Raw genomic sequence first — 22841 nt, 5'->3', positions numbered from 1 at the left:
CAAGATGGCGATTTGGTCGGTGAGCAGGCTATTAACCCAGCAACATCGGCGATGTTGTAGATGATGGCTGCCAATATGATTAAGGTTCTAGGCGATAAACTTAGCTTTTTGTCACAGAATTTCAGTGCTTGTATTGCTGAACTGCAGAGAACCAATAAGAAGCTTAATGAAAGAACAAAGAACAAAGAACAGTACAGCACAGGAAACAGGCCCTTCGGCCCTCCAAGCCTGTGCCGCTCCTTGATCCAACTAGACCAATCGTTTGTATCCCTCCATTCCCAGGCTGCTCATGTGACTATCCAGGTAAGTCTTAAACGATGTCAGCGTGCCTGCCTCCACCACCCTACTTGGCAGCGCATTCCAGGCCCCCACCACCCTCTGTGTAAAAAACGTCCCTCTGATGTCTGAGTTATACTTCGCCCCTCTCAGCTTGAGCCCGTGACCCCTCGTGATCGTCACCTCCGACCTGGGAAAAAGCTTCCCACTGTTCACCCTATCTATCCCCTTCATAATCTTGTACACCTCTATCAGATCTCCCCTCATTCTCCGTCTTTCCAAGGAGAACAACCCCAGTCTACCCAATCTCTCCTCATAGCTAAGACCCTCCATACCAGGCAACATCCTGGTAAACCTTCTCTGCACTCTCTCTAACGCCTCCACATCCTTCTGGTAGTGCGGCGACCAGAACTGGACGCAGTACTCCAAATGCGGCCTAACCAGCGTTCTATACAGCTGCATCATCAGACTCCAGCTTTTATACTCTATACCCCGTCCTATAAAGGCAAGCATACCATATGCCTTCTTCACCACCTTCTCCACCTGTGTTGCCACCTTCAAGGATTTGTGGACTTGCACACCTAGGTCCCTCTGTGTTTCTATACTCCTGATGACTCTGCCATTTATTGCATAACTCCTCCCTACATTATTTCTTCCAAAATGCATCACTTCGCATTTATCCGGATTAAATTCCATCTGCCACCTCTCCGCCCAATTTTCCAGCCTATCTATATCCTGCTGTATTGCCCGACAATGCTCTTCGCTATCCGCAATTCCAGCCATCTTTGTGTCATCCGCAAACTTGCTGATTACACCAGTTACACCTTCTTCCAAATCATTTATATATATCACAAACAGCAGAGGTCCCAGTACAGAGCCCTGCGGAACACCACTGGTCACAGACCTCCAGCCGGAAAAAGACCCTTCGACCACTACCCTCTGTCTCCTATGGCCAAGCCAGTTCTCCACCCATCTAGCCACTTCTCCTTGTATCCCATGAGCCTTAACCTTCGTAACCAACCTGCCATGTGGGACTTTGTCAAATGCCTTACTGAAATCCATATAGACGACATCCACGGCCCTTCCTTCATCAACCGTTTTTGTCACTTCCTCAAAAAACTCCACCAAATTTGTAAGGCACGACCTCCCTCTTACAAAACCATGCTGTCTGTCACGAATGAGATTGTTCCGTTCTAAATGCACATACATCCTGTCTCTAAGAATCCTCTCCAACAACTTCCCTACCACGGACGTCAAGCTCACCGGCCTGTAATTTCCTGGGTTATCCCTGCTACCCTTCTTAAACAACGGGACCACATTCGCTATCCTCCAATCCTCAGGGACCTCACCCGTGTCCAAAGAAGCGACAAAGATTTCCATCAGAGGCCCAGCAATTTCCTCTCTCGTCTCCCTGAGCAGTCGAGGATAGATGCCATCAGGCCCTGGGGCTTTGTCAGTTTTAATGTTCCCTAAAAAACCTAACACTTCCTCTCTCGTAATGGAGATTTTCTCTAACGGGTCAACACCTCCCTCCGAGACACTCCCGGTTAACACGCCCCTCTCCTTCGTGAATACCGATGCAAAGTATTCATTTAGGATCTCCCCTATTCCCTTGGGTTCTAAGCATAATTCCCCTCCTTTGTCCCTGAGAGGTCCGCTTTTCTCCCTGACAACTCTTTTGTTCCTAACGTATGAATAGAATGCCTTAGGATTCTCCTTAATCCTGCCTGCCAAGAACATCTCGTGCCCTCTTTTTGCCCTTCTAACTCCCCGTTTGAGATCTTTCCTACTCTCTCTGTATTCCTCCAGAGCTCCATCTGTTTTCAGTTGCCTGGACTTAACGTACGCCTCCCTTTTCATTTTAATCAGATCCTCAATTTCCCTGGTTATCCACGGCTCTCGAATCCTACCTTTCCTATCTTTCCTTTTTACAGGCACATGCCTATCCTGCAGCCTTATCAATAGTTCCTTAAAAGACTCCCACATGCCAGACGCGGACTTACCCTCGAACATCCTCTCCCAATCAACATCCACCAATTCCTGCCTAATCCGGCTATAGTCAGCCTTCCCCCAATTTAGCACCCTGCCCGTAGGACAGCACTCATCCTTGTCCATTACTATCCTAAAGTTAACAGAGTTGTGGTCACTATTTGCCACATGTTCCCCTACCGAAACTTTGACGACCTGACCGGGCTCATTTCCCAGAACTAGGTCCAGTATAGCCCCCTCTCTAGTCGGGCTATCTACATACTGTTCCAAAGAACCTTCCAGTACACATTTTACAAATTCCTCCCCGTCCGGACCCCCAGCTCTAAGCACTTTCCAGTCTGTGCCAGGGAAATTAAAGTCCCCCACTACAACAACCCTATTTTTTCTGCACCTATCCAGAATCTCCTGACATATCCTTTCCTCCACTTCCCGTGGGCTGTTGGGTGGTCTGTAGTACACCCCCAGCATAGTGACTGCACCCTTCCTGTTTCTGAGTTCCACCCACAGCGACTCAGTACATGACCCCTCTAAGTTGTCTACCCTCTGCACCGCGGTAATATGCTCCTTAACTAATATCGCTACTCCCCCACCTTTTTTAGCCCCTCCTCTGTCTCGCCTAAAACACTGATACCCCGGAATATTCAGCTGCCAGTCCTGTCCTTCTTTTAACCAAGTTTCCGTCACCGCAACCACATCCAAATTCCGCACAAGCATTAAGGCCCTAAGTTCGTCTGTTTTACCCGTTACACTCCTCGCATTGAAGCAGATGCACTCCAGACCTCCAGGCCCAGTCAGGTCCTCCTCCTCCAGAGTGCTCCTCTTCTTAGCTAGCCTTGCCCTGGCCCCCAGCTCGACCCCAGCCTCAGTATTTACTGACCTCCTGTTTTGTTCCCCACCCCCCTGCCACACTAGTTTAAATCCTGCCGAAACACTCTAGCAAAACTCCCAGCCAGGATATTTGCTCCCTTCCAGTTAAGGTGTAACCCATCCTTTCTGTACAGTTGCCATCCTGGCTTGAAGATTTCCCAGTTATCTATGAATTTAAAACCCTCCCTCTTGCACCAGTCCTTTAGCCACGCGTTCAACTGTAGAATCTCCCTGTTCCGAGCCTCACTTGCACTAGGCACCGGGAGCAGTCCAGAGATTGCTACACTGGAGGTCTTACTTTTTAGCCTAGCACCCAACTCCCTGAATTTCTCTCGTATGACCCCCCTGCTCTTCCTACCTACATCATTTCCCCCAATGTGTACAATCACATCCGTTTGACTACCTTCCTTTTTAAATATGCTTCCTACCCTCTCGGAGACATCCAGTACCCCGGCACCAGGGAGGCAGACTACCATCCTGGATTCTCGTTCAGTCCCACAGAAGCGCCTGTCCGTGCCTCTAACCATTGCGTCCCCCACAACTATCGCTCTCCTAAACCCCTTCTTTCCCTTCCGGACCCCTGAGCCTGTCTCCGTGGAGGCGATCTGGTCCTCGTGGCTTACCCCTGGAGGGTCATCCCCCTCCACAGAATCCAAAACAATATACCTATTGTGGAGGGGGACAACCACAGGGGATCCCTCCACAGACTGCTCACTCCCTTCCCTTCTCCCATCTGTTGCCCATCCCTTTCTCTTATGGGAGACTGCCACTGGGGTGCTTTCTGGCACATCACCCTTCTGACTATTACCCCTCCTAACCGTGACCCACGTGTCTTCCTTCCGAGACCCTGGTGTCACTACCTGACTATAACTTTTATCTATGACTCTCTCATTTTCCCTAACTAAACTGAGTTCATCGAGCCTCAGCTCCAGCTCCCTTACACGATCCTTCAGGAGATGCAGTTCCACACATCTGGCACAGATATGGACTTCCGGGAGGCAAGTTGTCTCCAGGAACTCCCACATCCCACACCGAATGCAGTATACTGGCCTCCCACTCATACCAGCCATGTCCTTTTTAGTTTTGGGGATAAAACAAAAAGGGGGTGTAACCAAAGAAAAACAAACAACCTTCCTCGCCGAAGCCCTGTGAGCCAAAGCCCTTTTAGCTCTCACTCTGTCCCCTGCTCACTCCGCTGCCCTCTAATGACGCTGCCCGCTCAAAGGTGCGGCCTACTTTTAAACCCTCCAAAATCTTCCCAGGCTGCTGCTGGGCCTATTTCCTGTTTAGAAAAAAAACCTCCGATTTTTTTCACTAATTTAACTGAAAAATAATTAAATAAATTAGTGCACAAACAAGCTCCCTTACCCTCAGCCTGCTCCTGTGGAACAATGAAGCAGAAGAAAGAATCCTCGCGGTCGCAAATGCAGTTTCCTCAGTTCAGGCCTGCTTTCAATCCTTGGAAAATCAGATAAATGGGATGTCAGATATCCTGGTCGATCTGGGGCTGGTAGAGGAGTGCCCCGTGTGACCAGCTTTCCAGGAGCTAAGGGCGAGCTCCTAGATAAAGTTTTTGAGGATCTTGATTTATTAATCTTGAAGGAGAATGTCGTATCCTGATTTCGAGGCTTTACCCCTGGCTGGTAATTGTGCATTTTCTCCGCCTCAGTCGCCGAGGTTTCAGTGAGACTGGAAAGCATCTGAAGTTTGCCCTGCTTTATCCTGCTACCCTGAGGGTGACATCTGATGGATCCTTAAAGCTGTTGGACAATTCTACTAAGGCGTTGGCCTCTTTAAACTCTGTCGATGACAATAGTTTGGAGTCATAATCTGCAGTTCATCACTAATCCTGGACTTTACCCCTTGTCGTTACACTGCTTTTTTGATTTTGTGAAGTTATTTATCATGTTGACAGGGATGACCTAACATATAAGCATTGAAGCGAATTTCGCCTGTTATCCTTTGAAAACCAGTGAAGTCCACTTGTTTATAATGGAATGCATCCCTCAGTGTGTTTTTTTTAATTAGTGTCATAAGTAAGCTTACATTAACACGGCAATGAAATTACTGTGAAAATCGCCTGTTCGGTACACTGAGGGAGAATTTAGCATGGCAATGCACCTAACCAGCATATCTTTTGGACTGTGGGAGGAAACTGGAGCACCCCGAGGAAACCCGCGCAGACACAGGGAGAACATGCAGACTCTGCACCGACAGTGACCCAAGCCGGGAATCGAACCCAGGTCCCTGGCTCTGTGAGGCAGCAGTGCTAATCACTGTTCCACTGTGCAATTACTCCAAGCTTAAGGCACAGATTTGATTCTACTATATCCTCATTGTGCCAGGGGTGCAAGGTGGCACAGGGGACTACCTGCACTGCTTCTGTTCCTGTGTCAAAACTGAATTCCAATGGTTTAATACCCTTAAAGAGCTTGAGAGTGTGGGGGAGCCCACTGGGTAGGCTGAATGGCATTGGAGCTGTGTGCCATTTTTTTCATCTTACATCCTTAAATTTATCCTTATATCCTTAAATTACAACTTATCCTTAAATTACAAGATGATCAGAGGATTAGATAGGGTGGACAGTGAGAGCCTTTTTCTTCGGATGGTGATGGCTAACACGAGGGGACATAGCTTTAAATTGAGGGGTGAGAGATATAGGACAGATGTTAGAGGTAGATTCTTTACTCAGAGAGTAGTAAGGGCGTGGAATGCCCTGCCTGCAGCAGTAGTGGACTCGTCAACATTAAGAGCATTCAAATGGTTATTGGATAAACATATGGATAATATTGGAATAGTGTAGATTAGAGGGGCTTTAGATTGGTTTCACTGGTCGGCGCAACATCGAGGGCCGAAGGGCCTGTACTGCGCTGTTATGTTCTATGTTCTATGGTGGCATATATTATGTGGTATCCTTCACTCTTGTCATGGTTGGGTGGTTTGGTGTGGAGATTACGAGCATGGCCCAATGAGTCCTCACAGCTGGTGAGGAAAACACCCTTAGAACTATTGATGTCATGTAGTTTGTTTCTGTATTTTTGGTATTTTGAGGTCAAAGAATCTTTGATTGACTCCTGGAAAGGTGCAGACAGAGTACATATCCTGGGAAAAAACATTGGGTGGAATTCTCCCAATTCTTGCTCGGGCGAGGCTCATAAAATCCCACCCAAGGCCAATGGAGAATTCCGTCCTGTGAGCCTCGCCCGCCCCGATTCTGGGATGGGCAAGACGGTAAAATTCCGGTCTAAGTGTTGAATTTGTGTGAAAACTGGAGTAATTCACGTTGGTTTTTTCAGTGGGAGTCCAGAGAAGAATCTCCCACACTCTGTGCCCTGCAGAGGCCACCAGTGTGAATATCATTCAATTTCAGAGGTGGGGCCTATCCCCGCTGGAGAGACTGAAATCAGCACGCTCAGTGGACCACTGCACATGCACTGATCTGTCAGTGCCGAGATCGGCGCTTGCGCAGTGGCGCTGCCCTGATGGCCTCCCAATTGCTGAGGGGCCCCAAAAAGCCCCGTGGCCTCCGCAGAATCCCTAATGCCCCAGTGCAGAAGGAGGCCATTCAATGCATTGAGCCTGCTCCGACTCTCGGAAAGAGCATCTTTCCTGTCTTTGTACGTTAGTACAGTTTATTCATAGGTTCCAATCATGGCTCAAGTAAGAAACCCTGTAATCTGCTTATATTGCAGATATCTATTTTAATATGTGTCTGTGAGAATTGTTCAATAAAGTTATTAGAATATCAGTATCTTCCCAATTTAGCTTACCTCTGTTAACAACCAAGAACTGTAAAAAGTTTTAAATTGCCAAGACTGAGAGACTGATGTTTAAATCTGAACACTAATTGAAAAAGAACAGCATTTTGGTGCATTATCAGTATGATGCTATTTGAGATCCGTGCTCTGAATGTGTGTGATGGCACAATATAGATTATTTTGATATGTCCTTGCTTTTTGAGAAACTGCGCCATATGATATATTTGACAGCGATGTCTTCGATGACCTGCACAATCTAGTTGTTGTCAAAGTGCCATTTCTCTGTCTCATATCTCAGACTCAGAGCTGCAGCAGCAGCAATTGAATGTGCTGGATTGCTGGAATTGTACTCATACAGAGAGCTGTGAGCAAATGGGAGTCAAAGTAAATTAGCATGAGTTAGATCAGTCAAAGATTACACTCCTTTTGTTATTGCACAACAAGGTGAGGGATTTGAGGAATTGAAAATTTTACATTTCAGCATCAAACGGGCCAGGGATTTTGGTCTGTCTGAATGATATTGCCAACTAATGCTGCATTAGGAGCAGTTTTGTGCAATAGGTCTGTGCCACCACAAAATGGACCGCAGCTGTCCAAGGTCTGCTGACATCAAACACTACAGAGGACACTACAGCAGGCAGAGGAGATTATCAGCCATCAGTCTCAACTGGATTTGAACCCAGGTTTCAATCTCACTCCTGTGCAAATCCCCAAAGACTAATAATGATACATTTATTTGCACATGGTAACCAGTTATGTAACATGCTGCTTCTCTGAAATTTGCCACAGTTACTGCTAATCAATGGAGAGAACCACAGAAATTTACCTCCCTTGTCCTCTTGCTTTTCCCTCAATCCTGTATCTCCAGATGCAAAATCCTAGATTTGAGGGAATGTTTTCACCCAGAAGGTGGTGGGGATCTGGAAATTACTGCCTAAAGTAGAAGTGACTAGAGTAGGGAGAGGCAGAGATGGTAAAGGCAGAAACCCTCACACGCATTTGAAGTGCAGTAACCATCAAGGCTATGGTCCAAGAGTTGGAAAGTGGGATTGGGCTCGACGGTGACTGGTCGGTTGGTCTAGAAAGGAGGGATTGAATGGCCTCCTTCCACGCTGTAAACTTTTACGGCACAGTGGTTAGCACTCACAGCGCCAGGGACCTGGGTTCAATTCGCCAGCTTGAGTCACTGTCTCTGCGGAGTCTGCATGTTCTCCCCGTGTCTGCGTGGATTTCCAGTTTCCTCCCTCAGTCTGAAAGACGTGCTGGTTACGTGCATTGGCCATGCTAAAATCTCCCTCAGTGTACCCGAATAGGTGCCGGGGGATTTTCACAGTAACTTCATTGCGGTGTTAATGTAAGCCCACTTGTGACTAATAAATAAACTTTAGCTTGGGGGGAACAAAATGTCAAGAGGACAATCACCTTCTCAGATGCCACTTTGTTCTTTTCCCCAACCCATGCAACACAACCAGAAAAGGCGGGAAAGTGGAGTGGAGGGTTATGTCAGCTCGGTTATTGAATGGCAGAACAGACACAATGGCCTGAATGGCCTACTTCTGGTCCTACGTCTTATGGTCTAAAAGGCAAACAGCGTCTCCCTAACAGAAACTGGAGTACAACAACAGTCAAACCTTTGGGTTCAGAATTGTTGTTTGGGCAATTTAACCTACATTGCTTGTCAGGTAACTAATGGGATTGAGCGTAACACTGGCTCTGCACCTTGCCCAATTTTACTCTCCATTGAAATCAATGGGCAGGGTGTAAAACTGGCATGCCAAGTTTATTCCTGCCTGTGCTTGCAGTCTAGAATACACATGATGTTGGCTTTCTGAAATTATTTACTTGAACTGGTGAAAAGTTAGACTCAGAATTCCTAACACTTGTGAGATTTTCTCCACCAGATTGTGGGTCCCGGGACCAGGGGTTCTGTTTGGAACTAACCCACAAATATTTCCAAAAATATACTTTATTCATAAATCTGTGAGAACAGCACAAACATTCCAAAATGGCCATCACACAAAAAAGCAATAATATTCAGGTTATTTATATACATCAAGTAACATTCTGGGATGCTTCAATACAGTCAAGGAAGCGTTTCAGACATTTTACAATGGTCTTACAAATCATAGAATCGTACAAAGAACAATACAGCACAGGAACAGGCCCTTCGGCCCTCCAAGCCCGTGCCGCTCCCTGGTCCAAACTACACCATTCTTTTTTATCCCTCCATTCCCACTCCGTTCATGTGGCTATCTAGATAAGTCTTAAACGTTCCCAGTGTGTCCGCCTCCACCACCTTGCCTGGCAGCGCATTCCAGGCCCCCACCACCCTCTGACATCTGATATCTGTGCTAAACTTCCCCCCCTTCACCTTGAACCTATGACCCCTTGTGAACGTCACCACCGACCTGGGGAAAAGCTTCCCACCGTTCACCCTATCTATGCCTTTCATAATTTTATACACCTCTATTAAGTCTCCCCTCATCCTCCGTCTTTCCAGGGAGAACAACCCCAGTTTACCCAATCTCTCCTCATAACTAAACATCCTCTGTACTCTCTCCAAAGCCTCCACGTCCTTCTGGTAGTGTGGCGACCAGAACTGGACGCAGTATTCCAAATGCAGCCGAACCAACGTTCTATGCATCTGCAACATCAGACCCCAACTTTTATACTCTATACAGTAGTGCAGAAGGAGGGCATTCGGCCCATCGAGCCTGCACCGACCACAATCCCACCCAGACCCTAGACCTGTAAGCCCTCATATTTACCCTGCTAATCCCCCTGACACTAGGGTCAATTTAGCATGGCCAATCAACATAACCTGCATATCTTTGGATGTTGCAAATTTATCTTAAAGGGTGTCTACATCGAACAAGTTGCACTCTGAGGTGCTTCAGTACAACTGACATGCATGTAATATTCACTGTTACATTCAGTGAGTCATTCGGCCTGAGGAGGTTCTGCTCCCTTCGTTCACTCTGGTTGAACAGTCTCAGATAACAACCTTCCCCATTACGCCTCTGCAGCAGCTGCCCCAAGCTTCAATGTCTCCCTCAGCACACACTGCTGGGTTTTGGAATGTGCCTGTCTGCAACACTCAGTTGGGGACAATTCTTTGCACTGAAAGACCAAGAGGTTTTGGGCAGACCAAAGAACGTCTTTCACCGAGTTTTTCTTTCTGGGAGGTATCCAGCTCATTCCTGTCTTCATAGCATGCCAACTGAATAGCAATTCTCTGGGCTGCCATCAGAATGCCCTTTCTGAATACTGCAGCAAATTCTAAAGCCAGGTCCAATTCACTTTGCACCATAGAATCCCTACAGTACAGAAGGAGGCCATTCGGCCCATCGAGTCTGTACCGGCCACAATCCCACCCGGGCCCTTTTCCCACAACCCTATATATTTACCCTGCTGATCTCCCTAGAGTATGATTGTTTCTAACTTATGGGAACCAGAATAACAGACAGTCCTTACAGATGAGAGAGTGGTGGAAAAAGCTACTCTTTTAATTGAAGTACACCCAAAACCTGAACTCCAGCTCAAATCTTGTGTCTCCGAATGTGTAAGCTCTAATCTTTTTGTATAGCTCGATCCAGTTACACACAAGACCAGTCATATTTTTTGGTGTTTATTCTGCATCCTGTTGATCTTTGTGCTACATATCAAGCAGTTTTTAGATAGATCACTAGAATGTGTTTCTACTGTTGTGGGACATTTCTGTTTTCAAATTCGGAGCTCACTCATTCCTTGTCAGCTTTATCATATAAAGATGATAATTTGTATCCTGTCCAGGACAAAGAAATGTCTAGTACACTCCTCAAGTACTTAATCTTTATCAAAATAAACAGAGCAGTATTCAAACTTCACATCTAAGACAGCTAATCCATTTAATAACCTGCTTCAGCTGTCAATCAAACTGTGAACTTACAACCCCCTGCTGGGATAATTGTAGGTTGTGGAAAGCAGCCAATCATTAATAATGTTATAATGAAAGTCATTAGAGTAATGTCAGGACAAAGCAGTCAGCTTGATCTCCCTGTCCACTCGCTGAAAGATGCATTCACTCCACCATGGATAAACCAGACATCTTTCATTCTTTTACTTGTCTTATTACAACTTCCTTTGGCCTTGCACCTCTTGTGTAATTTACTCCCTCATATCATCCACCTTGTCATAGGCCTTCTCTATTGATCTTTTTCCAACCCTCGACCCACCATTCTCACTTGCTTAAAAACCTACACATTTCTAACTTCTCCCAGTTGTGATGAAAGGCCGTCAATCTGAAATGTTGGCCCGGATGTTCACTCCCGAGATGGGGAGCTGGAGTCAGAAAATTTCCCGGCTTAGCTCACCCGCATTTTGGAAATAGACACAGATTGCAGACAGGGGTTGCCAAGTTCTGAGGGTTTAAAAGGCTCGCCTTACTTCTCTGGGACTTCATTCCAGTTGTTTTGGTAAATATTAAGGTCTCAATCTCACACCCCATCCGGCCAACTCATGAGGGCTCCCAGAGCCCCTCATATGCTCCTTGCCAACAGATGCCCCTATCCACCACCCTTTCCCCTTACACATTCCATGCCAGCTCAGCCAGAATCCACTATAGGCAGAACTCGGGAACTATGTTGAGATAATCTGAATGTCTACTACAACTTTTGTTATAATAAAAAACAAACCCATTCATGAGAGCCCATTCAGAACTTTAAAAACTCAAGTACTTAATCCTTATCAAAATAAACAGAGCAGTATTCAAACTTCACATCAAAGACAGCTAATCCATTTAATAACCTGCTTCAGCTGTCAATCAAACTGTGAACTTACAACCCCCTGCTGGGATAATTGTAGGTTGTGGAAAGCAGCCAATCATTAATAATGTTATAATGAAAGTCATTAGAGTAATGTCAATATCAATATATAGCTATTGTAACTGATGCAACAGGTTTTTTTTAACTCGCACGGACACAGGCAGTCTGTTTCTGTTTAATTTTTAAAGGGCTGTGGATTTATATAAATTGACAGCTCGACACTCCTATACATCTTATCATTTATATTACCTCCATAAAATTGTGACTACCACACTGCCATTTAAGGTTACAGTGAAAATGGGGTCTGTTTGGACTCAGCACTGAATTCAAATGGCCCAGCTGACTTTAAGTTTCCCTCATGTGCAAGTCATACCCAACTCATCCCGGCAAAAATGGGATTTGTTGGAAATGAGGGCGAGACTTTTGGCTCTCGTCCACTATTTTTAAAGGCCCACAGAGTCTCCATGACTCCGCAAATGTCCACACGTTAACCCTCTTTCTCCCTCCGCAAATGTTGAGTACTTCCAGCATTTTCTGAACTTTATTTCAAATTTTCAGGCATCCACAGGATGTTGCTTTTGTGTTTTTGTAGGAGTTCCCTGTTACAATCTTATCTCCCAGACTGCTCCCAAAGCAGCATTGGTAGCTCTTCAAGTTTAACTTTCAATGCCAGATGATTCTAAGACACCCTTGGAGGACTGACAACTTTCCCAATGCGCCCAGAACCAATTTCTGCAACATTATTTTTAATCAAAACACAATTTGCATTTATATTGCACCAGTTAGAAATCCTGGGCATAATTTCCTCTGGGAGAGGAAATAAACATCTGCCACCATTCCAACTTCTATGAAACTTGGTAAAAGCACGGTTCATGATGAAAAAGGACACAGACCTGAAACGTTAACTCTTGTTTCTTTGATTTGATTTATTATTGTCACATGTTTTAGTATAGTGATACGTATTGTTTCTTGCGCACTATAGAGACAAAGCATACTATTCATATGGGAGGTGATGGCCTAGTGGTATTAACACTTGTCTATTAATCCAGAAATTCAGCTAATGTTCTGGGGACCCGGGTTTGAATCCCACCACGGCAGATGGTGGAGTTTGAATTCAATAAAAATCTGGAATTAAGGAACTACTGATGGCCATGAAACCATTGTCGATTGTCAGAAAAACCCATCAGGTTCACTGATATCCTTCAGGGAAGGAAATCTGCCATCCTTACCCAGTCTGGCCTACATGTGACTCCAGAGCCACAGCAATGTGGTTGACTCGGGCAACTAGGGATGGGCAATAAATGCTGGCCAGTCAACAATGTAAGAAGTTTAACAACACCAGGTTAAAGTCCAACAGGTTTATTTGGTAGCAAAAGCCACACAAGCTTTTGGAGCTCTTAGCCCCTTCTTCAGGTGAGTGGGAATTCTGTTCACAAACAGAGCTTATAAAGACACAGACTCAAATTACATGAATAATGGTTGGAATGCGAATACTTACAACTAATCAAGTCTGACTAATCAAGTACAACTAATCAAGTCAACAATGCCCATGTCCCATGAATATTTTTTAAAATTCATCAAGTAGACGAGGGCACAGTGGCACACAATGCCAGGGACCCGGGTTCGATTCCCAGCTTGGGTCACTGTCTGTGCAGAGTCTGCACAAATTTCCCGGTGTCTGCGTTCGTTTCCTCCCACAGTCCGAAAGACGTGCTGGTTGGGTGCATTGGCCGTGCTAAATTCTCCCTCAATGCACCTGGGCAGGCACCGGAGTGTGGCGACTAGGAGATTTTCACAGGAACTTCATTGCAGTGTTAACGTAAGCCTACTTGTAAATAAATAAACTTAAACTACATAGGGAAAAAAGAAAAGGGTGCAGAATATAGTGTTGCAGTTACAGTTAGTGTGTAGATCAACTTAATATACACAGATGAATAGGATAGGCAACAACACCTCCTCCACGATCATCGTCAACACTGGTGCCCCATAGGGCTGTGTTCTCAGCCCTCTACTATATTCCTTATACACTTATGACTGTGTGGCCAAATTCCCCTCCAATTCGATTTTCAAGTTTGCTGATGACAACACTGTAGTGGGTCAGATCTCAAACAATGACGAGACAGAGTACAGGAATGAGATAGAGAATCTGGTGAACTGGTGCGGCAACAATAATCTCTCCCTCAATGTCAACAAAACGAAGGAGATTGTCATCAACTTCAGGAAGCATAGAGCAGAACATGCCCCTGTCTACATCAACGGGCATGAAGTAGAAAGGGTCGAGAGCTTCAGGTTTTTAGGTGTCCAGATCACCAGCAACCTGTCCTGGTCCCTCCATGCCGACACTATAGTTACGAAAGCCCACCAACCCCTCTACTTTCTCAGAAGACTAAGGAAATGTCAGCTACAACTCTCACCAACTTTTACAGATGCACCATAGAAAGCATTCTTTCTGGTTGTATTACAGCTTGATATGGCTCCTGCTCTGCCCAAGACCCTAAGGTCGTGAAAGTAGCCCAATCCATCACGCAAACCAGCCTCCCATCATTGACTCTGTCTACACTGGAGCAAGCTGAGAGGGGTGATTGAAAAGCAGCAGTGCTGGTAAGAGATTAATTGGATTAATTGAATTGTTTATTTATTTAATTAGTCAGCTAGTGTGTGTATTTTTTTGGCCTTTACTTTAACAGCAGTTTTTCAAGTTTAATGTGAAAACTAGAAGTGGGCAGCAAAGGAGTCTGGGAAGGGTTTTTATTTTAACTTTAAAAGTCAGTTACCTGGGAGGTTCCCCCTCATTGATCCACTGGAGCAAGCTGAGAGGGGTGATTGAAAAGCAGCAGTGCTGGTAAGAGATTAATTGGATTAATTGAATTGTTTATTTATTTAATTAGTCAGCTAGTGTGTGTATTTTTTTGGCCTTTACTTTAACAGCAGTTTTTCAAGTTTAATGTGAAAACTAGAAGTGGGCAGCAAAGGAGTCTGGGAAGGGTTTTTATTTTAACTTTAAAAGTCAGTTACCTGGGAGGTTACCCCTCATTGATCCACTGGAGCAAGCTGAGAGGGGTGATTGAAAAGCAGCAGTGCTGGTAAGAGATTAATTGGATTAATTGAATTGTTTATTTATTTAATTAGTCAGCTAGTGTGTGTATTTTTTTGGCCTTTACTTTAACAGCAGTTTTTCAAGTTTAATGTGAAAACTAGAAGTGGGCAGCAAAGGAGTCTGGGAAGGGTTTTTATTTTAACTTTAAAAGTCAGTTACCTGGGAGGTTCCCCCTCATTGATCCACTGGAGCAAGCTGAGAGGGGTGATTGAAAAGCAGCAGTGCTGGTAAGAGATTAATTGGATTAATTGAATTGTTTATTTATTTAATTAGTCAGCTAGTGTGTGTATTTTTTTGGCCTTTACTTTAACAGCAGTTTTTCAAGTTTAATGTGAAAACTAGAAGTGGGCAGCAAAGGAGTCTGGGAAGGGTTTTTATTTTAACTTTAAAAGTCAGTTACCTGGGAGGTTCCCCCTCATTGATCCACTGGAGCAAGCTGAGAGGGGTGATTGAAAAGCAGCAGTGCTGGTAAGAGATTAATTGGATTAATTGAATTGTTTATTTATTTAATTAGTCAGCTAGTGTGTGTATTTTTTTGGCCTTTACTTTAACAGCAGTTTTTCAAGTTTAATGTGAAAACTAGAAGTGGGCAGCAAAGGAGTCTGGGAAGGGTTTTTATTTTAACTTTAAAAGTCAGTTACCTGGGAGGTTCCCCCTCATTGATCCACTGGAGCAAGCTGAGAGGGGTGATTGAAAAGCAGCAGTGCTGGTAAGAGATTAATTGGATTAATTGAATTGTTTATTTATTTAATTAGTCAGCTAGTGTGTGTATTTTTTTGGCCTTTACTTTAACAGCAGTTTTTCAAGTTTAATGTGAAAACTAGAAGTGGGCAGCAAAGGAGTCTGGGAAGGGTTTTTATTTTAACTTTAAAAGTCAGTTACCTGGGTGGTTCCCCCTCATTGATCCACTGGAGCAAGCTGAGAGGGGTGATTGAAAAGCAGCAGTGCTGGTAAGAGATTAATTGGATTAATTGAATTGTTTATTTATTTAATTAGTCAGCTAGTGTGTGTATTTTTTTGGCCTTTACTTTAACAGCAGTTTTTCAAGTTTAATGTGAAAACTAGAAGTGGGCAGCAAAGGAGTCTGGGAAGGGTTTTTATTTTAACTTTAAAAGTCAGTTACCTGGGTGGTTCCCCCTCATTGATCCACTGGAGCAAGCTGAGAGGGGTGATTGAAAAGCAGCAGTGCTGGTAAGAGATTAATTGGATTAATTGAATTGTTTATTTATTTAATTAGTCAGCTAGTGTGTGTATTTTTTTGGCCTTTACTTTAACAGCAGTTTTTCAAGTTTAATGTGAAAACTAGAAGTGGGCAGCAAAGGAGTCTGGGAAGGGTTTTTATTTTAACTTTAAAAGTCAGTTACCTGGGTGGTTCCCCCTCATTGATCCACTGGAGCAAGCTGAGAGGGGTGATTGAAAAGCAGCAGTGCTGGTAAGAGATTAATTGGATTAATTGAATTGTTTATTTATTTAATTAGTCAGCTAGTGTGTGTATTTTTTTGGCCTTTACTTTAACAGCTGTTTTTCAAGTTTAATGTGAAAACTAGAAGTGGGCAGCAAAGGAGTCTGGGAAGGGTTTTTATTTTAACTTTAAAAGTCAGTTACCTGGGTGGTTCCCCCTCATTGATCCACTGGAGCAAGCTGAGAGGGGTGATTGAAAAGCAGCAGTGCTGGTAAGAGATTAATTGGATTAATTGAATTGTTTATTTATTTAATTAGTCAGCTAGTGTGTGTATTTTTTTGGCCTTTACTTTAACAGCAGTTTTTCAAGTTTAATGTGAAAACTAGAAGTGGGCAGCAAAGGAGTCTGGGAAGGGTTTTTATTTTAACTTTAAAAGTCAGTTACCTGGGTGGTTCCCCCTCATTGATCCACTGGAGCAAGCTGAGAGGGGTGATTGAAAAGCAGCAGTGCTGGTAAGAGATTAATTGGATTAATTGAATTGTTTATTTATTTAATTAGTCAGCTAGTGTGTGTATTTTTTTGGCCTTTACTTTAACAGCAGTTTTTCAAGTTTAATGTGAAAACTAGAAGTGGGCAGCAAAGGAGTCTGGGAAGGGTTTTTATTTTAACTTTAAAAGTCAGTTACCTGGGTGGTTCCCCCTCATTGATCCACTGGAGCAAGCTGAGAGGGGTGATTGAAAAGCAGCAGTGCTGGTAAGAGATTAATTGGATTAATTGAATTGTTTATTTATTTAATTAGTCAGCTAGTGTGTGTATTTTTTTGGCCTTTACTTTAACAGCAGTTTTTCAAGTTTAATGTGAAAACTAGAAGTGGGCAGCAAAGGAGTCTGGGAAGGGTTTTTATTTTAACTTTAAAAGTCAGTTACCTGGGTGGTTCCCCCTCATTGATCCACTGGAGCAAGCTGAGAGGGGTGATTGAAAAGCAGCAGTGCTGGTAAGAGATTAATTGGATTAATTGAATTGTTTATTTATTTAATTAGTCAGCTAGTGTGTGTATTTTTTTGGCCTTTACTTTAACAGCAGTTTTTCAAGTTTAATGTGAAAACTAGAAGTGGGCAGCAAAGGAGTCTGGGAAGGGTTTTTATTTTAACTTTAAAAGTCAGTTACCTGGGTGGTTCCCCCTCATTGATCCACTGGAGCAAGCTGAGAGGGGTGATTGAAAAGCAGCAGTGCTGGTAAGAGATTAATTGGATTAATTGAATTGTTTATTTATTTAATTAGTCAGCTAGTGTGTGTATTTTTTTGGCCTTTACTTTAACAGCAGTTTTTCAAGTTTAATGTGAAAACTAGAAGTGGGCAGCAAAGGAGTCTGGGAAGGGTTTTTATTTTAACTTTAAAAGTCAGTTACCTGGGTGGTTCCCCCTCATTGATCCACTGGAGCAAGCTGAGAGGGGTGATTGAAAAGCAGCAGTGCTGGTAAGAGATTAATTGGATTAATTGAATTGTTTATTTATTTAATTAGTCAGCTAGTGTGTGTATTTTTTTGGCCTTTACTTTAACAGCAGTTTTTCAAGTTTAATGTGAAAACTAGAAGTGGGCAGCAAAGGAGTCTGGGAAGGGTTTTTATTTTAACTTTAAAAGTCAGTTACCTGGGTGGTTCCCCCTCATTGATCCACTGGAGCAAGCTGAGAGGGGTGATTGAAAAGCAGCAGTGCTGGTAAGAGATTAATTGGATTAATTGAATTGTTTATTTATTTAATTAGTCAGCTAGTGTGTGTATTTTTTTGGCCTTTACTTTAACAGCAGTTTTTCAAGTTTAATGTGAAAACTAGAAGTGGGCAGCAAAGGAGTCTGGGAAGGGTTTTTATTTTAACTTTAAAAGTCAGTTACCTGGGAGGTTCCCCCTCAGTAGTAGTTTTTTTTTTCTCTCGGGCCCCTAGCCCTATAAATTGGTGCAGAGGAGATACCCGATCCTCTACACTGGTAGAGGATCCCACCCTTCCATCCTCCTCTAACCTAATTATAAGTGTGGGGAAGTTTTTTGTTTTCTTTTTTTCTTGCTGGTAATGGCTTCAGGGATGGCAGTTCAGGCAGTATGCTGCATCTCCTGTGGGATGTATGTGGTGAGGAAATCCAGTAGTGTTTCAGGAGATTTTAGTTGTAAGAAGTGCATTAGATTGCAGCTTCTGGAGGAGCGTGTAAAGGAGCTGGAGGGGGAGGTAGAGGAACTCCGCATAATTCGGGAGGCGGAGGTGGAAGTTGATAGGAGTTATAGAGAAATAGTAACTCCTAGAAATGAGGCTTGGGTCAATGCCAGGAGGAGGGGTAAGAAGCAATCGGGAAGACAATCCCCTGGGGCGGTTCCCCTCCATAATAGGTTTTCGGTGCTGGAGGCTACAGTTGAGGAGGAATCAACTGAGCATAGAGAGCAGATCTCTGGGGGTGAGCCGAGTGAGAAAGCTCAGGTGGTTAGGGGCTGTAAAAGACTGGGCCTTGTGATTGGGGACTCCACAATTAAGGGGACAGATAGGAGGGTCGGAACTAAAGGTAGGGACTCAGGGTTGGTGTATTGCCTACCAGGGGCTGGGGTCCGGGATGTGTCTGACAGGGTATTCAGGACTCTTAGGGGGGAGGGAGATAAACCACAAGTTATTGTACATGTGGGGACACACGACATAGGGAGGATAGGGGAAGGGGATATTAGGCAGGGATTTATGGAGTTGGGGTGGAAACTAAAGGCCAAGACTGACAGAGTGGTTATCTCTGGACTCTTGCCTGTACCACGGGATAGTTTAGAGAGGAATAGGGAGAGGGAAGGTTTGAATTCATGGCTGAGGGGATGGTGCAGGAGGGAGGGGTTCAGGTACTTAAGCAATTGGGGCTCGTACTGGGGAAGGTGTGACCTCTATGAGAAGGATGGTCTACACCTTAATCAGAAGGGGACCAATATCCTGGGGGGTAAATTTGCTAAGGCCATGCAGGGAGGTTTAAACTGATTCGGGGGGGGGGAGGGATCCTGAGTAGTGGGGCTGAAAGTGAGGGATGCATGGATGGGGACTGCAATGCACGGCATTGCAGAGGTGGGGTGGAGCAGGGTTTGAAATGTGTATACTTCAATGCCAGGAGTATTCGCAATAAAGTGGGTGAACTTGCAGCGTGGATCAGTACCTGGGACTTCGATGTTGTGGCTATTTCAGAGACATGGATAGAGCAGGGGCAGGAATGGATGCTGCAGGTCCCGGGGTTCAAATGTTTTAGTCGAAGTAGGGAAGGAGGTAGAAGAGGGGGAGGGGTAGCATTATTGGTCAGAGATTGTATCACAGTGTCAGAGAGGAGGTTTGATGAGGACTTATCTGTTGAGGTAGTATGGGCGGAGATTAGAAATAGGAGAGGAGAGGTCACCCTGTTGGGAGTCTTTTATAGACCTCCTAAAAGTTCTAGAGAGGTTGAGGAAAGGATTGCGGAGTCAATCCTGCTTAGGAGTGAAAGTAATCGGGCAATTGTTATGGGGGATTTTAACTTGACTAATATTGACTGGAATTGTTATAGCTCTAGCTCGTTAGAGGGGTCAGTTTTTGTTCAAAGCGTGCAGGAAGGTTTTTTGACTCAGTATGTAGACAGGCCAACTAGAGGTGAGGCTATATTGGATCTGGTGCTGGGAAATGAGCCAGACCAGGTGCTAGACTTGGAAGTTGGTGTGCATTTTGGTGATAGTGACCACAATTCGGTTACGTTCACCTTAGTGATGGAAAGGGATAGGCATGAACCTCGGGCCAGTGGTTTTAGCTGGGGGAAGGGTAATTATGAGGCTATTAGGAGAGAATTAGGAAACATAGGTTGGACTAGGAGATTACAGGGACTGGGAACGTCCGACATGTGGAGTTTTTTCAAGGAGCAGCTACTGCGAGTCTGTGATAGGTATGTCCCTGTCAGGCAAGGAGGAATTGGTAGGGCTAGGGAACCATGGTGCACCAAAAAAGTTTCTTTGTTGGTTAAAAAGAAAAAGGAGGCTTATGTTCGGATGAGACGTGAGCACTCGGGTAGTGCACTAGAAAGCTTTAGATTGGCTAAGAGGGAGTTGAAGAGCGAGCTTAGAAGGGCTAAAAGGGGACATGAGAAGACTTTGGCGGATAGGGTTAAAGAGAATCCTAAGGCGTTCTATAGGTATGTCAAGAACAGAAGGTTGGTTAGGGCAAGTTTAGGGCCAGTTATAGATGGCAGAGGGAAGTTATGTGTGGAACCGGAGGAGATTGGTGAAGCATTGAACCAATATTTCTCTTCGGTGTTCACGCAAGGGGACATGAATATAGCTGAGGAGGACACTGGGTTGCAAGGGAGTAGAATAGACAGTATTACAGTTGATAAGGAGGATGTGCAGGATATTCTGGAGGGTCTGAAAATAGATAAATCCCCTGGTCCGGATGGGATTTATCCAAGGATTCTCTGGGAGGCAAGAGAAGTGATTGCAGAGCCTCTGGCTCTGATCTTCAGGTCGTCGTTGGCCTCTGGTATAGTACCAGAAGATTGGAGGTTAGCGAATGTTGTCCCATTGTTTAAGAAGGGGAACAGAGACTTCCCCGGGAATTATAGACCGGTGAGTCTCACTTCTGTTGTCGGCAAGATGTTGGAAAAAATTATAAGGGATAGGATTTATAGTTATTTGGAGAGTAATGAATTGATAGGTGATAGTCAGCATGGTTTTGTGGCAGGTAGGTCGTGCCTTACTAACCTTATTGAGTTTTTTGAGAAAGTGACCAAGGAGGTGGATGGGGGCAAGGCAGTGGACGTGGTATATATGGATTTTAGTAAGGCGTTTGATAAGGTTCACCATGGTAGGCTTCTGCAGAAAATGCAGATGTATGGGATTGGGGGTGATCTAGGAAATTGGATCAGGAATTGGCTAGCGGATAGGAAACAGAGGGTGGTGGTTGATAGTAAATATTCATCATGGAGTGCGGTTACAAGTGGTGTACCTCAGGGATCTGTTTTGGGGCCACTGCTGTTTGTAATATTTATTAATGATCTGGATGAGGGTATAGTTGGGTGGATTAGCAAATTTGCTGATGACACCAAAGTCGGTGGTGTGGTAGACAGTGAGGAAGGGTGTCGTAGTTTGCAGGAAGACTTAGACAGGTTGCAAAGTTGGGCCGAGAGGTGGCGGATGGAGTTTAATGCGGAGAAGTGTGAGGTAATTCACTTTGGTAGGAATAACAGATGTGTTGAGTATAGGGCTAACGGGAGGACTTTGAATAGTGTGGAGGAGCAGAGGGATCTAGGTGTATGTGTGCATAGATCCCTGAAAGTTGGGAATCAAGTAGATAAGGTTGTTAAGAAGGCATATGGTGTCTTGGCGTTTATTGGTAGGGGGATTGAATTTAGGAGTCGTAGCGTTATGTTGCAACTGTACACAACTCTGGTGCGGCCGCACTTGGAGTACTGTGTGCAGTTCTGGTCCCCACATTACAGGAAGGATGTGGAGGCTTTGGAGAGGGCGCAGAGGAGGTTTACCAGGATGTTGCCTGGTATGGAGGGGAGATCCTATGAGGAGAGGCTGAGGGATTTGGGATTGTTTTCGCTGGAAAGGCGGCGGCTAAGAGGGGATCTTATTGAAACATATAAGATGATTAGAGGTTTAGATAGGGTGGATAGTGATAGCCTTTTTCCTCTGATGGAGAAATCCAGCACGAGGGGGCATGGCTTTAAATTGAGGGGGGGTAGTTATAGAACCGATGTCAGGGGTAGGTTCTTTACCCAGAGGGTGGTGAGGGATTGGAATGCCCTGCCAGCATCAGTAGTAAATGCGCCTAGTTTGGGGGCGTTTAAGAGATCCGTAGATAGGTTCATGGACGAAAAGAAATTGGTTTAGGTTGGAGGGTCACAGTTTTTTTTTAACTGGTCGGTGCAACATCGTGGGCCGAAGGGCCTGTTCTGCGCTGTAATGTTCTATGTTCTATGTACACTTCCCGCTGCCGCGACAAAGCAGCCAGCATAATTAAAGACCCTATACAACCTGGACATTCTCTCTTCCACTTTCTACCGTCGGGAAAAAGATACAAAAGTCTCAGGTCACGTACCAACCAACTCAAGAACAGCTTCTTCCCTGTTGCTGTCAGACTTTTGAATGGACCTACCTTGCATTAAGTTGATCTTTCTCTACACCCTAGCTATGACTGTAAGATTACATTCTGCACTCTCTCATTTCCTCCTCTATGAACGGTGTTTTGTCTGTATTGCACACAAGAAACAATACTTTTCACCATATGTTAATACATGTGACAATAATAAATCAAATCAAATATGCTACCAGACCTATTGAGCATTTCCAGCATGTTCTGTTTTTATCATTATGCCAGCACACAGTTGAAGGCAACTTCTTGCCTCTCCTTCAACCTCCCAGGACTAGCCTGGGGCGGGGTGCATTCTGGGATTTGTAGTTTTGGCATGCAAGGTGGAAAACTACAATTCCCAGAATGCCCGTGCGAGGGCTGCGCACGCGCAGTCTCACCCGATTTATTTGGATCGGAGGCGTCGGCTGCTGAGAGAAGAATGAAGTTGAAGTTAGACGGAGGAGAGGAAGGAAAAGAAGGAGCAGCAGTAGCATTGACCTGAACCCAAGTCGGGTCAGGCTAGGCCAGGCTACTGCCGCGTTG

At 44.7% G+C, this 22841-nt stretch overlaps 1 long non-coding RNA gene across 1 annotated transcript in view; it reads right to left on the bottom strand.

Moving 5' to 3' along the window:
* LOC144493415 (uncharacterized) overlaps nucleotides 1-22828 on the bottom strand; it is a 63450-nt gene extending 40622 nt beyond the window's left edge. The window contains exons 1-2 of the long non-coding RNA XR_013497739.1: nucleotides 22697-22828; nucleotides 4501-4932 (exon numbers count right to left, since the gene is read on the bottom strand). This is a non-coding gene — a long non-coding RNA (uncharacterized LOC144493415). The remainder of the gene's footprint in view (nucleotides 1-4500; nucleotides 4933-22696) is intronic.
* Nucleotides 22829-22841: the final 13 nt, after the last annotated feature.

This window comes from Mustelus asterias, chromosome 5 (assembly GCF_964213995.1).
Source record: "Mustelus asterias chromosome 5, sMusAst1.hap1.1, whole genome shotgun sequence".
NCBI classification, from domain to species: domain Eukaryota; kingdom Metazoa; phylum Chordata; class Chondrichthyes; order Carcharhiniformes; family Triakidae; genus Mustelus; species Mustelus asterias.
Note: the sequence above shows the minus strand (reverse complement) of the source record. Positions and strands in the feature narration are given on the sequence as shown.